Consider the following 15,613-nt stretch of genomic DNA (forward strand, 5'->3'; position numbering starts at 1 on the left):
TTCCGGGCAGCCGGGCCACTCTGGCAGTTCCGGGCAGCCGGGCCACTCTGGCGGCTCCTGACTAGCGGGCGGCTCTGGTGACTCCTGACTGGCGGGCAGCTCTGGCGACTTACGACTGGCGGGCAGCTCTGGTGACTGTTGACTGGCGGGCAGCTCTGGTGACTGTTGACTGGCGGGCAGCTCTGGTGACTGTTGACTGGCGGGCAGCTCTGGTGACTGTTGACTGGCGGGCAGCTCTGGTGACTGTTGACTGGCGGGCAGCTCTGGTGACTGTTGACTGGCGGGCAGCTCTGGCGACTGTTGACTGGCGGGCAGCTCTGGCGACTTCCGACTGGCGGGCAGCTCTGGTGACTTACGACTGGCGGGGGTGGGCTGACGCACTAGACTCCTGATGCGTGGGGCTGGTATTGGACGTGCCAGCCTGGAGACACGCACCTCCATGCTAGTGCGTCTAGCGGGAAACACCGGACCGAAAGGGCGCACTGGCGGTCTTGAGTGCAGGGTTGGCATCACCCCTTCCGGCTCGATGCTCACCTTGCCCTGGCACCTGCGGGGCGCTGGTACTGGGCGAACTGGGCTGTGCGTCCGTATAGGCGAGATGGTGCGTACCTCAGCGTAACATGGCGCCCTCCACCTCATTCGCACCTCCCTGTAGTCACGGGTAGCTGGCTTACGGCTCTTCCCTGGCCTGGCCAAGCTACCCGTGTGCCCCCCCCAAAAAAATTATTGGGGGTGCCTCTCGGGTTTCCTTAGCTCCCTTAACTTGTCCTCCCAGAATTGTCTTTCGTCCTGCCAGGTCCATTCCTCCATTCTTTCCTCCCGTGGCTTCCTCCTCTTCTGCTGCTTGGTCCTTTGGTGGGTGGTTCTGTAACGGCTGTCTTCAGAAATGAACCAAGGCGCAGCAGGTATGTGAATACTCATCTTTAATTACCCAACAAAAGGAGTAAAGCATCCACAGGAAACAATAAACACGACAGCAGCAACAGTTTGCAGGCTAAAAAACGCAGTGCAAAACAACCACCCACAACCCCAAAGAAAAACACACACACCTATTTAGGACTTCCAATCAAAGGCAACTCAACACACCTGCCTTCAATTGGAAGTCCCAATCACCAACCCAACATTTAACAAACACAAACCACCTGCCACATCCTGACCAAGACTAACACAATTACGCCCTCTGCTGGTCAGGACGTGACAATCGCTAACCTTATCGCAGGGACTTTGAAGCACTAACTTACATCATCTGCATGCTGATCTTGGGATAAATTGACGATAGCAAAGATTCCATCTTTGACGACGCCACATAAATGGAATAGGTACTAGCTAGCTTAATAGTGAATATTTGCGCGCTAGCTCTGCAAATTCAGCTAGTGTGTGTGTGAACCCTGCCAACATAAAACAAAACATTTCTATGGCGCGATTGACTGGATTAACCTCCCGTCAGTTACATTCATTGAGTGCCTTTCAGACAGTAGATACGAACCCTCTGTTACCTTGCCAACTAAGGAACTGGCAGTGGATCAAACCATTGTGAGGCAAAGGGTGGGGGGGTCGCAATCTTTTGAAACTTAAAAACACGCTATTAAGTGTCTACAATCAGCACAATTGCTTTCATTGCATATTATTAATATTATTTAAATTACATAGTTATGTTTACAGTGATATATTGGGGGGGAGAAATCATATTTTTCCCAGGATGGAGGGGTCGTGTGTCCCCCGTCCCCCCTGGGATTTCCGCCCCTGAATGTGTCCAAAGCCCTCAATCAGACACCACGACGGCGCTCAAGGAACTTCACTGGACTCTATGTAAACTGGAAACCATATATCCTGAGGCACAGGGGTAATACACTCGATCACTGCTACTCTAACTTCCACGATGCATACAAAGCCCTCCCCCGCCCTCCCTTCAGCAAATCCAACCACGACGCCATCTTGCACCTACCGTCTTATAGGCAGAAACTCAAACAGGATGTACCAGTGACTAGACCCATTCAACGCTGGCCTGACCAATCGCAATCCACGCTTCAAGATTGTTTTGATCACGCGGACTGGAATATGTTCCGGTCAGCCTCAGAGAACAACATCGACCTATACTCTGACTCGGTGAGTGAGTTTATAAAGAAGTGCATTGGAAATATTATACCCACTGTGACTATTAAAACCTACCCTAACCAGAAACCGTGGATGGATGACGGCATTCCCGCAAAACTAAAAGCGCTAACCACCAGTTTTAACCATGGAAAGAGGTCTGGGAATATGGCTGAATATAAACAGTGTAGTTATTCCCTCCGCAAGGCAATCAAACAAGCGAAATGCCAGTACAGGGACAAAATGGAGTTGCAATTCAACAGCTCAGACACAAGACGTATGTGGCAGAATCTACAGGAAATAACGGACTACAAAAAGAAAACCAGCCACGTCACGGACACTGATGTCACGCTTCCAAACAAATGAAATACCTTCTTTGCCCGGTTTGAGGATAATACAGTGCCACCATCGCAGCCCGCTATCAAGGACTGCGCCCTCCCCTTCTCCTTCTCCGTGGCCGACGTGAGTAAAACATTTAAACGTGTTAATCCTCGCAAGGCTGCTGGCCCAGACAGCATCTCTAGTCGCGTCCTCAGAGCATGCGCAGACCAGCTGGCTGGTGTGTTTACGGACATATTCAATCGCTCCCTATCCCAGTCTGCTGTCCCCACATGCTTCATTATGACCACCATTGTTCCTGTACCCTAGAAGGCAAAGGTAACTGAACTAAATGACTACCGCCCAGTAGCACTCACTTCTCTCATCATGAAGTGCTTTGAGAGACTAGTCAAGGATCATATCACCTCCACCGGCCACCCTAGACCCACTTGGGTTTGCATACCGCTCCAACAGGTCCACAGACGATGCAATCGCCATCACACTGCCCTATCCCATCTGGACAATAGGAATACCTATGTAAGAATGCTGTTCATTGACTAGAGCTCAGCATTCAACACCATAGTACCCTCCAAGCTCATTATAGAGCTGGAAGCCCTGGGTCTCAACCCCGCCCTGTGCAATTGGGTCCTGGACTTTCTGACGGGCCGCCCCCAGGTGGTGAAGGTAGGAAACAACATCTCCACATCGCTAACCCTCAACACTGGGGCCCCACATGGGTGCGTGCTCAGCCCCCTCCTGTACTCCCTGTTCACCCACGACTGCGTGGCCATGCACGCCTTCAACTCAATCATCAAGTTTGCAGACGGCACAACAGTAATGGGCTTGATTAGCAACAATGACAAGACAGCCTACAGGGAGGAGGTGAGGGCACTCGGAGTGTGGTGTCAGGAAAACAACCTCTCTCTCAATGTCAACAAAACAAAGGAGATGATCGTGGACTTCAGGAAACAGCAGAGGGAGCACCCCCCCCCCCCAATCCAGATTGAAGGGACAGCAGTGGAGAAGGTGGAAAGTTTGAAGTTCCTTTGCATACACATCACATACAAACTGAAATGGTCCACCCACACAGACAGTGGGGTGAAAAGGCGCAACAGCGCCTCTTCAACCTCAGGAGGCTGAAGAAATTTGTCTTGTCACCCAAAACCCTGACAAACTTTTACAGATGCACAAACGAGAGCATCCTGTCGGGCTGTATAACAACCGCAAGGCTCTCCAGAGGGTGGTGCACAATGCATCACAGGGGGCAAACTACCTGCCCTCCCGGACCTCAACCACCTGAGCCACAGCCTGTTCACCCTGCTATCATCCAGAAGGTGAGGTCAGTACAAGTGCATCAAAGCTGGGCCCGAGAAACTAAATAACAGTTTCTATCTCAAGGCCATCAGACTGAGATAGAAACTGTGCTTGACCATGGTGCTTGCCTACGGAGCTGTGAGGGGAACGGCACCTCCGTACCTTCAGGCTCTGATCAGGCCCTACACCCAAACAAGGGCACTGCGTTCATCCTTCTCTGGCCTGCTGCCTACCTCTGAGGAAGCACAGTTCCCGCTCAGCCCAGTCAAAACTGTTCGCTGCTCTGGCACCCCTATGGTGGAACAAGCTCCTATTGTAAAGTGGTTGTTCCACTGGATATCATAAGGTGAATGCACCAATTTGTAAGTCGCTCTGGATAAGAGTGTCTGCTAAATGACTTAAATGTAATGTAAAATGTTAAATAGCCATCACTAGCCGGCTACCACCCGATAACTCAAACCTGCACCTTAGAGGCTGCTGCCCTATGTACATAGTCATGGAATCACTGGTCACTTTAATAATGGAACACTAAATCAATTGATTGCCTTACAGAGGGAATAACTACACTGTTTGCATTTGACCATATTCCCAGTCACTTTGCCATGGTTAAATGCGATGATTCACGCTTTCAGTTTTGTGTGAATGCTGCCATCTATCCAATATTTTTGGTTTGGGTAGATTTTAATAGTCACAGTGGGAACAACATCCTCTGTACACTTCCTGATGAACTCAGTCACTGTGTCCGTGTACCCGTCAATGTTATTCTCAGAGGCAACACGGAACATATCTCAGTCTGCATGATCAAAACAATCTTGAAGCATGGATTCCGATTGGTCAGACCTGCGTTGAATAGACCTTAGCACGGGTACTTCCTGTTTGAGTTTCTGCCTATAGGAAGGGAGGAGCAGAATAGAGTTGTGATCTGATTTGCCGAAAGGAGGGCGGGGGAGGGCCTTGTAGCCATCCCGGAAGGGAGAGTAACAATGGTCAAGAGTTTTTGAAGCGCGAGTTCTACAGGCAATGTGTTGATAGAACTTCAGCAGCGTTTTCCTAAAATTTGCTTTGTTCAAATCCCCAGCAAAAAATAAATGCAGCCTCAGGATATGTGGTTTCCAGTTTGCACAAAGTCCAGTGTAGTTCCTTGAGGGCCGTCGTGCTATCGGCTTGAGGTGGAATATACACGGCTGTGACTATAACTGAAGAGAATTCTCTTGAGAGGTAATATCTGCAGTGTTGTGAAGAATATGAACATTTCAGCTCATTGAACAACCCCCCCCCCCCCCCCCCCCCCGGTGTCTTGTATCATTGCCCCCCTGCTGAGAGGTGCCAAAGCAGAGTAGTGGCGATGGTTTGAGTCTCACTTGGAGGTCCTGGGAACCCCCTTCCTCTACACGGTGGGGTCTAATTAGCCTCTGTCAAAATGGATTTTAACCAGCCCACATGGGTGCGTGCTCATTATCTGTTACCATTTCAACTACAGATTAGAAACTCTATCCATTATCTGGTACCATTTCAGATATAGATGAGAAGCTCTATCCATTATCTGTTACCATTTCAGCTACAGATTAGAAGCTCTATCCATTATCTGTTACCGTTTCAGCTACAGATTAGAAGCTCTATCCATTATCTGTTACCGTTTCAGCTATAGATTAGAAGCTCTATCCATTATCTGTTACCATTTCAGCTACAGATTAGAATATATCCATTATCTGGTACCATTTCAGCTCTAGAAGATCTATTCAATTACAATCAGCTCCTCTGGTCAAAAGTAGTGCACTATATAGGGTGCCATTTGGCACTGGTTAAAAGTAGTGCACTATATAGGGAATAGGGTGCCATTTGGCACTGGTTAAAAGTAGTGCACGATATAGGGAATAGGGTGCCATTTGGGAAACACCATGTCTACTGGGTACTGAAATACAGACTGAACCTGATCCTTGAAACCTGTATGGCAACATCCTCATCACGGGCTCCTAAAGGTCATTGTAACAGGAGTTTTTATTGTTTTCATTATTACATTATAAACATCTCACAACATCTTGATTGAGGTTTATTTCTGTGGGAGATTATATTAATAATTCATCAGTTTGAATCCTCTGTGGTTCAGCAGCTCAGTCCCTGCCTGCAGCTAGGCTGGGCCTCTTTTCTCTCTCTCTCTCTCTCCCTCTCTCTCTCTCTCTCTCTCTCTCTCTCTCTCTCTCTCTCTCTCTCACTCTCTCTCTCTCTCTCTCTCTCTCTCTCTCTCTCTCTCCCCCATCTCTCTCTCTCCCCCCTTTCTCTCTCTCCCATCTCCCTCTCTCTCCCTCTCTCTCTCTCTCGCCCTCTCCCTCTCCCCCATCTCTCTGTCTCTCTCTCTCTCTCCCTCTGTCTCTCTCTCTCTCCTTCTGTCTCTCTCTCTCTCTCTCTCTCGCCCTCTCCCCCATCTCTCTGTCTCTCTCTCTCTCTCTCTCTCCCTCTGTCTCTCTCTCTCCTTCTGTCTCTCTCTCTCTCGCCCTCTCCCTCTCCCCATCTCTCTGTCTCTCTCTCTCTCTCCCTCTGTCTCTCTCTCTCCTTCTGTCTCTCTCTCTTGCCCTCTCCCTCTCCCCCATCTCTCTGTCTCTCTCTCTCTCCCTCTGTCTCTCTCTCTCCCTCTGTCTCTCTCTCTCTCGCCCTCTTCCCCATCTCTCTCTCTCCCTCCCCCTCTCTCCTCTGCTGCACTGCTAACAGAACAGAACGCACACAGGAATCGTCAAACCATCACATCTGTCATCTACAACCCACTTTTGAAGAGATGATTCATCTCCTTCCAACTAGGTGACAGGCAAGCCTGGATGGCATTTTACCCTCAGCATCTGCTGGAGGCTGTAGGCTAGTATTACAGTTATACAATTATTACAACATGTACTGTAGGCTAGTATTACAGTTATACAATTATTACAACATGTACTGTAGGCTAGTATTATAGTTATACAATTATTACAACATGTACTGTAGGTGTATTACTTGAATTGTTTTTTTTTGCATTGGATGTACAGAAGGCAATCTATGTAGTCTTAAAAGTGATTGAAAGGCTGTGGATGAGCTCACTGAATTTCATGAAGTCTAAAGGTTCTTGCACTTAACGTGACTGAGGATTACATGAATGAACTGTAGGGTTGGCTGCCTCCAAGCTCTGATAGACTACTGTACAAGCATGGCTGGAGGCTGTTGCTTCAGCTATAAGCAACTGTTGAAATATTACCATTGGTAGGCCAACGATGAAACACGGGCACTGACTGTAAATGTTGAACTCATCCATCCCTTAGTTCTCAACAACAAGGATTCTACATGGTCTAATTGGTGGACCAGTGTCCTGAACTTTTCTGGATCCTGTATACTTATGTATGCATTCTCTCTCTCTCTCCTTCTTTCTCTCTCTCTCTCTATCAATCTCTCTCTCTCTATCAATCTCTCTCTATCAATCTCTCTCTCTCTCTCTATCAATCTCTCTCTCTCCTTCTTTCTCTCTCTCTCTCTAGCAATCTCTCTCTCTCTATCAATCTCTCTCTATCAATCTCTCTCTATCAATCTCTCTCTCTCTCTCTCTCTATCAATCTCTCTCTCTCTCTCTCTCTCTCTCTCTCTCTCTCTCTCTCTCTCTCACACACACACACACACACACACACACACACACACAGTGTGAGTGCATATAGCATGAATATTTAGGCTAATCCATTCAGCATAACATCAAATATTTAAGGTGTCCATAACATGAGATCTGGTCCATTTCAACAGACTGGTAACCTACACCCTCAACAAAAACACATTGGTCTACGCATACAACATACCTATATAAAATGCATGTATAACTGGAACAACCCAATACATGTTCAGACCGATCGCTCATCGAACAGAGCGTCTCAGTAGACTATCTAACGCATGCACAACAACCCGCCCATTGACGAAAAACATCAGCGCCACACACGCATCTCTCTCTTTACTCCTCCGCCGCTCAATAGCTTTGAGGAGGACACACATTCCCCCCCCCCCACCTACTGCCAGATGTGGCGGTAAAATAGGCAACAACCATGATCATTATTTTCATTTTTCTAACAACATGGTGCTGAAAGTAACAGTTCAACACGCCTTGAAACCAGCGTGTACCCAACCCTCTCTCCATTGTCGACTCCAGTTCGCACCACCAGAAAGCCGAGCTGGTTTCAGCACCAGGCGAGTGGAAAGTCAAAACGTGTTCCCAGCTATAGTAAACACCTGTTCCTCAAAATGAATTGATCGGAGAAAGGTGGTGCGTCATATTAGTTGTTTAACAAACCTCGGAGCAGATGGAGAAAGTCAGGCGGCGTCTCTGTCGGTCCCCAACCAACCAACCAGTCTGTCTGTTATCCTCCACCGTTTGGAGATGAGTAGTATCGCCCGCCCTCAATCCCGACCACCCCTTCACTATTCACACTAACACTTCAAGTTTCGCCAAAAATACAAAAAAAATATCACAATTTACACAGTTGGCATTTTGTATCTCCTAGAATTGTTCATGGACACCAAACGGTTATTTCTGGTTATGGATATTACTTTTTGTGAAATAATTTTTATGGAATCAAAGCCGAAGGGTTAACTTGCTTTAGAGATGGATAAAGATGATTTACATTGTGTTATTATATCGTTATTTAGGACCCAATATGCTATTTGGCAGACTTCAGTAGAGAACCTATAGGCCTACAGAACACGTAGGACAATAGACTACAGAGTGACAATGAAGACTATTAAGAGATACTCAATATAATGAATTATTGATTTCAATGACACATTCAAGAGCAACATGTAATTTCAATGGGTCTCAGTGCATAGAGACCTAAATTATATTGATGCCGATGGGAAGGAGCACTGATCAGATTGATGCCGAAGGGTAGGAGCACTGATCAGATTGATGCCGAAGGGAAGGAGCACTGATCAGATTGATGCCAAAGGGAAGGAGCACTGATCACATTGATGCCGAAGGGAAGGAGCACTGATCAGATTGATGCCGAAGGGAAGGAGCACTGATCAGATTGATGCCGAAGGGAAGGAGCACTGATCAGATTGATGCCGAAGGGAAGGAGCACTGATCAGATTGATGCCGAAGGGAAGGAGCACTGATCAGATTGATGCCGAAGGGAAGGAGCACTGATCAGATTGATGCCGAAGGGAAGGAGCACTGATCAGATTGATGCCGAAGGGAAGGAGCACTGATCAGATTGATGCCGAAGGGAAGGAGCACTGATCAGATTGATGCCGAAGGGAAGGAGCACTGATCAGATTGATGCCGAAGGGAAGGAGCACTGATCAGATTGATGCCGAAGGGAAGGAGCACTGATCAGATTGATGCCGAAGGGAAGATGCCGAAGGGAAGGAGCACTGATCAGATTGATGCCGAAGGGAAGGAGCACTGATCAGATTGATGCCAAAAGGAAGGAGCACTGATCAGATTGATGCTGAAGGGAAGGAGCACTGATCAGATTGATGCCAAAGGGAAGGAGCACTGATCAGATTGATGCCAAAGGGAAGGAGCACTGATCAGATTGATGCCAAAGGGTAGGAGCACTGATCAGATTGATGCCAAAGGGTAGGAGCACTGATCAGATTGATGCCAAAAGGAAGGAGCACTGATCAGATTGATGCCAAAGGGTAGGAGCACTGATCAGATTGATGCCAAAGGGAAGGAGCACTGATCAGATTGATGCCAAAGGGTAGGAGCACTGATCAGATTGATGGCAAAGGGTAGGAGCACTGATCAGATTGATGCCAAAGGGTAGGAGCACTGATCAGATTGATGCCAAAGGGTAGGAGCACTGATCAGATTGATGCCAAAGGGTAGGAGCACTGATCAGATTGATGCCAAAAGGAAGGAGCACTGATCAGATTGATGCCAAAGGGAAGGAGCACTGATCAGATTGATGCCAAAGGGTAGGAGCACTGATCAGATTGAAAATCAGACATAAATGCATTTTATACTGCAGGAAGATCATAAGCAGTTTGTTACCAAGCCTCTGTTGTGAGACTGCAGGGTATGTGAGGCTGCAGGGTGTGTGTGAGGCTGCAGGGTGTGTGATGCTGCAGGGTGTGTGTGAGGCTGCAGGGTGTGTGAGCCTGCAGGGTGTGTGAGGCTGCAGGGTGTGTGAGCCTGCAGGGTGTGTGAGACTGCAGGGTGTGTGAGACTGCAGGGTGTGTGAGGTTGCAGTCTGTGAGAGGCTGCAGGCTGCGAGAGGCTACAGGGTGTGTGAGGCTGCAGGCTGTGTGATGCTGCAGGGTGTGTGAGCCTGCAGGGTGTGTGAGGCTGCAGGGTGTGTGAGGCTATAGGCTGTGAGAGGCTGCAGGCTGTGAGAGGCTGCAGGCTGCGAGAGGCTGCAGGCTGCGAGAGGCTACAGGGTGTGTGAGCCTGCAGGGTGTGTGAGGCTGCAGGGTGTGTGAGGCTGCAGTCTGTGTGAGGCTGCAGGATGTGTGAGGCTGCAGGCTGTGTGAGGCTGCAGGCTGTGTGAGGCTGCAGGGTGTGTGTGTAACCAAGGAATCCATTGTCCGTCTGTCATTACAAAGCTCATACATCAAGCCCATAGCAGGTGTTCTGCTGAGGTAACACAACACTCACATTGAACAAGAGAGAACATCACAATAAAATCTAATCAAATTGTATTTGTCACATGCGTCGAATAGAACAGGTGTAGCAGTGAAATGTTTACTTACAAGCCCTAACCAACAATACAGTTAAAAAAAATAAAAATAAAAGTAACAAATAATTAAAGAGCAGCAGTAAAATAACAATGTGGAGGGCTATATACAGGGTGTTACGGTACAGAGTCAATGTGGAGGCTATATACAGGGTGTTACGGTACAGAGTCAATGTGGAGGCTATATACAGGGGGTACCGATACAGAGTCAATGTGGAGGCTATATACAGGGGGTACCGATACAGAGTCAATGTGGAGGCTATATACAGGGGGTACTGGTACAGAGTCAATGTGGAGGCTATATACAGGGGGTACCGGTACAGAGTCAATGTGGAGGCTATATACAGGGGGTACCAGTACAGAGTCAATGTGGAGGCTATATACAGGGGGTACCGGTACAGAGTCAATGTGGAGGCTATATACAGGGGGCACCGGTACAGAGTCAATGTGGAGGCTATATACAGGTGGTACCGGTACAGAGTCAATGTGGAGGCTATATACAGGGGGTACCGGTACAGAGTCAATGTGGAGGCTATATACGGGGGGTACCGGTACAGAGTCAATGTGGAGGCTATATACAGGGGGTACCGGTACAGAGTCAATGTGGAGGCTATATACAGGGGGTACCGGTACAGAGTCAATGTGGAGGCTATATACAGGGGCTACCAGTACAGAGTCAATGTGGAGGCTATATACAGGGGGTATCGGTACAGAGACAATGTGGAGGCTATATACAGGGGGTACCGGTACAGAGTCAATGTGGAGGCTATATACAGGGTATTACGGTACAGAGTCAATGTGGAGGCTATATACAGGGGTACCGGTACAGAGACAATGTGGAGGCTATATACAGGGGGTACCGGTACAGAGTCAATGTGGAGGCTATATACAGGGGGTACCGGTACAGAGACAATGTGGAGGCTATATACAGGGGGTACCGGTACAGAGTCAATGTGGAGGCTATATACAGGGGGTACCGGTACAGAGTCAATGTGGAGGCTATATACAGGGGGTACCGGTACAGAGTCAATGTGGAGGCTATATACAGGGGGTACCGCTACAGAGTCAATGTGGAGACTATATACAGGGGGTACCGGTACAGAGTCAATGTGGAGGCTATATACAGGGGGTACCGGTACAGAGACAATGTGGAGGCGATATACAGGGGGTACCGGTACAGAGTCAATGTGGAGGCTATATACAGCGTGTACCGGTACAGAGTCAATGTGGAGGCTATATACAGGGGGTACCGGTACAGAGTCAATGTGGAGGCTATATACAGGGGGGTACCGGTACAGAGTCAATGTGGAGGCTATATACAGGGGGGTACCAGTACAGAGTCAATGTGGAGGCTATATACAGGGGGTACCGGTACAGAGTCAATGTGGAGGCTATATACAGGGGATACCGGTACAGAGTCAATGTGGAGGCTATATACAGTGGGTACCGGTACAGAGAATGTGGAGGCTATATACAGGGGGTACCGGTACAGAGGCAATGTGGAGGCTATATACAGGGTGTTACGGTACAGAGTCAATGTGGAGGCTATATACAGGGGGTACTGGTACAGAGTCAATGTGTAGTGGCACCGGTTAGTCAAGGTAGTTGAGGTAATGTGTACATGTAGGTAATGTGTAGGTAATGTAGGTAATGTGTACATGTAGGTAATGTGTAGGTAATGTAGGTAATATGTACATGTAGGTAATGTGTACATGTAGGTAATGTGTAGGTAATGTAGGTAATATGTACATGTAGGTAATGTGTAGGTAATGTAGGTAATGTGTACATGTAGGTAATGTGTAGGTAATGTAGGTAATATGTACATGTAGGTAATGTGTACATGTAGCTAATGTGTAGGTAATGTAGGTAATATGTACATGTAGGTAATGTGTAGGTAATGTAGGTAATATGTACATGTAGGTAATGTGTACATGTAGGTAATGTGTAGGTAATGTAGATAATATGTACATGTAGGTAATGTAGGTAATGTAGGTAATGTGTACATGTAGGTAATGTGTAGGTAATGTAGGTAATATGTACATGTAGGTAATGTAGGTAATGTAGGTAATATGTACATGTAGGTAATGTGTACATGTAGGTAATGTGTAGGTAATGTAGATAATATGTACATGTAGGTAATGTAGGCAATGTAGGTAATATGTACATGTAGGTAATGTGTAGGTAATGTGTAGGTAATGTAGATAATATGTACATGTAGGTAATGTAGGTAATGTAGGTAATATGTACATGTAGGTAATGTGTAGGTAATGTAGGTAATGTGTACATGTAGGTAATGTGTAGGTAATGTAGGTAATGTGTACATGTAGGTAATGTGTAGGTAATGTAGGTAATGTGTACATGTAGGTAATGTAGGTAATGTAGGTAATATGTACATGTAGGTAATGTGTACATGTAGGTAATGTGTAGGTAATGTAGGTAATATGTACATGTAGGTAATGTATAGGTAATGTAGGTAATGTAGGTAATGTGTACATGTAGGTAATGTGTAGGTAATGTAGGTCATGTCTACATGTAGGTAATGTGTAGGTAATGTAGGTAATGTGTACATGTAGGTAATGTGTAGGTAATGTAGGTAATGTCTACATGTAGGTAATGCGTAGGTAATGTAGGTAATGTGTACATGTAGGTAATGTGTAGGTAATGTAGGTAATGTGTACACGTAGGTAATGTGTAGGTAATGTAGGTAATGTGTAGGTAATGTAGGTAATGTGTACACGTAGGTAATGTGTAGGTAATGTAGGTAATGTGTACATGTAGGTGGAGTTATTAAAGGTAGCGGGGGAGATGAAACATATCAAACTCACACACAGCCATGGAGTCTCCTATTTCACATGATGTGTTGTATCTCAGTCTGGGGGGGGGGGGTCTCCTATTTCACATGATGTGTTGTATCTCAGTCTGGGGGGGGGGTCTCCTATTTCACATGATGTATTGTATCTCAGTCTGGGGGGGGTCTCCTATTTCACATGATGTGTTGTATCTCAGTCTGGGGGGGGTCTCCTATTTCACATGATGTGTTGTATCTCAGTCTGGGGGGGGTCTCCTATTTCACATGATGTGTTGTATCTCAGTCTGGGGGGGGGGGGGTTCTCCTATTTCACATGATGTGTTGTATCTCAGTCTGGGGGGGATCTCCTATTTCACATGATGTGTTGTATCTCAGTCTGGGGGGGATCTCCTATTTCACATGATGTGTTGTATCTCAGTCTGGGGGGGGTCTCCTATTTCACATGATGTGTTGTATCTCAGTCTGGGGGGGTCTCCTATTTCACATGATGTGTTGTATCTCAGTCTGGGGGGGGTCTCCTATTTCACATGATGTGTTGTATCTCAGTCTGGGGGGGTCTCCTATTTCACATGATGTGTTGTATCTCAGTCTGGGGGGGGTCTCCTATTTCACATGATGTGTTGTATCTCAGTCTGGGGGGGGTCTCCTATTTCACATGATGTGTTGTATCTCAGTCCCTGGGGGGGGGGTTCTCCTATTTCACATGATGTATTATATCTCAGTCTGAAATGGAGTCAACAGAGTAAAGCTCCAGTGGAGAGATATAAACCTCATGACATCATGTCTCTGTAGACTAGAGGCTAGGTCAAATCATGTAGCTAATGTAAATAATGGATCTAGTATAGAGGGGAATGAATGAGATTGACTACGGTGTTGTCGGGAACAGAGAACAAACCATCAACCGCATTCAGAGCTCAGAGACGAAGGGTTAAGGAATGGTAGTTCCCTTGGGATGATCTTTCTCTCTCTCCTATGGACAAACGTTGGTAGTAGAATGGCCTTACTGAAGAGCTCAGTGACTTTCAACGTGGCGTCGTCATAGGATTGAACCCCATCGAACACCTTTGGGATGAATTGGAACGCCGACTGCGAGCCAGCCCTAATCGCCCAACATCAGTGCCTGACCTCACTAATGCTCTTGTGGCTGAAAGGAAGCAAGTCCCCCACAGTAATGCTCCAACATCTAATGGAAAGCCTTCCCAGAAGAGTGGAGGCTGTTAGAGCAGCAAAGGGAGGGACCAACTCCATATTAATGCCCATGATTTTGGAATGAGATGTTTGACGTGCAGGTGTCCACATACTTTTGGTCACATAGTGTATCTGCTCACATAAAATCTAGAAATGTACTTGAATTAAATTAATTCCTTTATAGGGATATACTGTTACAACTTTTGGACATAATAATTTCAGATAAGAATAAAGACAATGTTGACCAAAAGGGGATTTCAGCTATGTACTATTGTACTCCTAATGAATGACTTCTCAAAAGCCCTCTGGAGTTGCAGCTTAATTACCACTTTTTTTCACCACTTGGCTACTTTTTCCTGTAATGAGTTAATTAATCCGTTTACTAAATACATCTTAAAACAATATGATATTAACATATTGTAATAAATAATAGAGTGTAACAAATGTGCATTTCTAACTATAGCCTGACAGCTGAGGAGAAATTATTCAGTCCGATCCAAATATCTGATAATATCTACTTGAGATGTATTCTAGCAGGACAGAATATTCTCATTTTGGTAATATTTTAATGAAGTGCACACAGAGCAAATTGAAATCAAAATGTTAATGGGTTTTAGTGCAGAGAGAGAGAGAGAGTGAGAGTGAGAGAGAGAGAGAGAGTTTGAGTTTTTATAAAACCTTTATTTTATACTCAAGTTAACATAAATAATGACACACTGTCTTTTCAGAAATGAAACAACAAATGTAATTAATAAAAAAATAATAATAATAAAAAAAAAATACAAAAGAACATATACATTCAACTTATTTCATCAACAAAAAATAGTTTCCCCTCCTCTACAAAACAAAGCGCTCCTTCGTATGCCCACTTCTCCTCAAACAATGGGAGACCTTTTACAGCTGAGAAGAACTCAAAATCCACTTTTATTCTTACTTTCACTAATCCTTTAAAAACACATCTTACCTCCTCCCCATATCCCGTTTCTATCTTATATTTCCTACTCAGAAAAATTGACATCTTAGCTTGTCCCCCCCAAAAATTTAACAGTTGACATTTTCTTTTCTGTTGCTTACTATATTGAAACCCCAAAATAAAAACAGTGTTATTGAAAATCTCCCCTACAGCTTTAAACAAAGACTCCAGCATTTCCAGAAGGTGACCGTTGACCCAGGGTTTAGAGTGTTCCCTCAGCAGTAGAAGGTGACTGTTGACCCA

The 15,613-nt window shown here is 46.1% G+C and overlaps 1 protein-coding gene across 1 annotated transcript in view; it reads right to left on the minus strand.

The window, feature by feature from the left end:
- Positions 1-8,096, minus strand: part of LOC106604136 (complexin-2) — a 42,297-nt gene extending 34,201 nt beyond the window's left edge. The window contains exon 1 of the mRNA XM_014198540.3: positions 8,015-8,096. The gene's annotated coding sequence lies outside the window, so the exon portion shown is untranslated. The remainder of the gene's footprint in view (positions 1-8,014) is intronic.
- Between the last annotated feature and the right edge of the window lie 7,517 nt (positions 8,097-15,613).

This window comes from Salmo salar, chromosome 05 (genome assembly GCF_965601325.2).
Source record: "Salmo salar chromosome 05, fSalSal1, whole genome shotgun sequence".
Taxonomy (NCBI): Eukaryota; Metazoa; Chordata; class Actinopteri; order Salmoniformes; family Salmonidae; genus Salmo; species Salmo salar.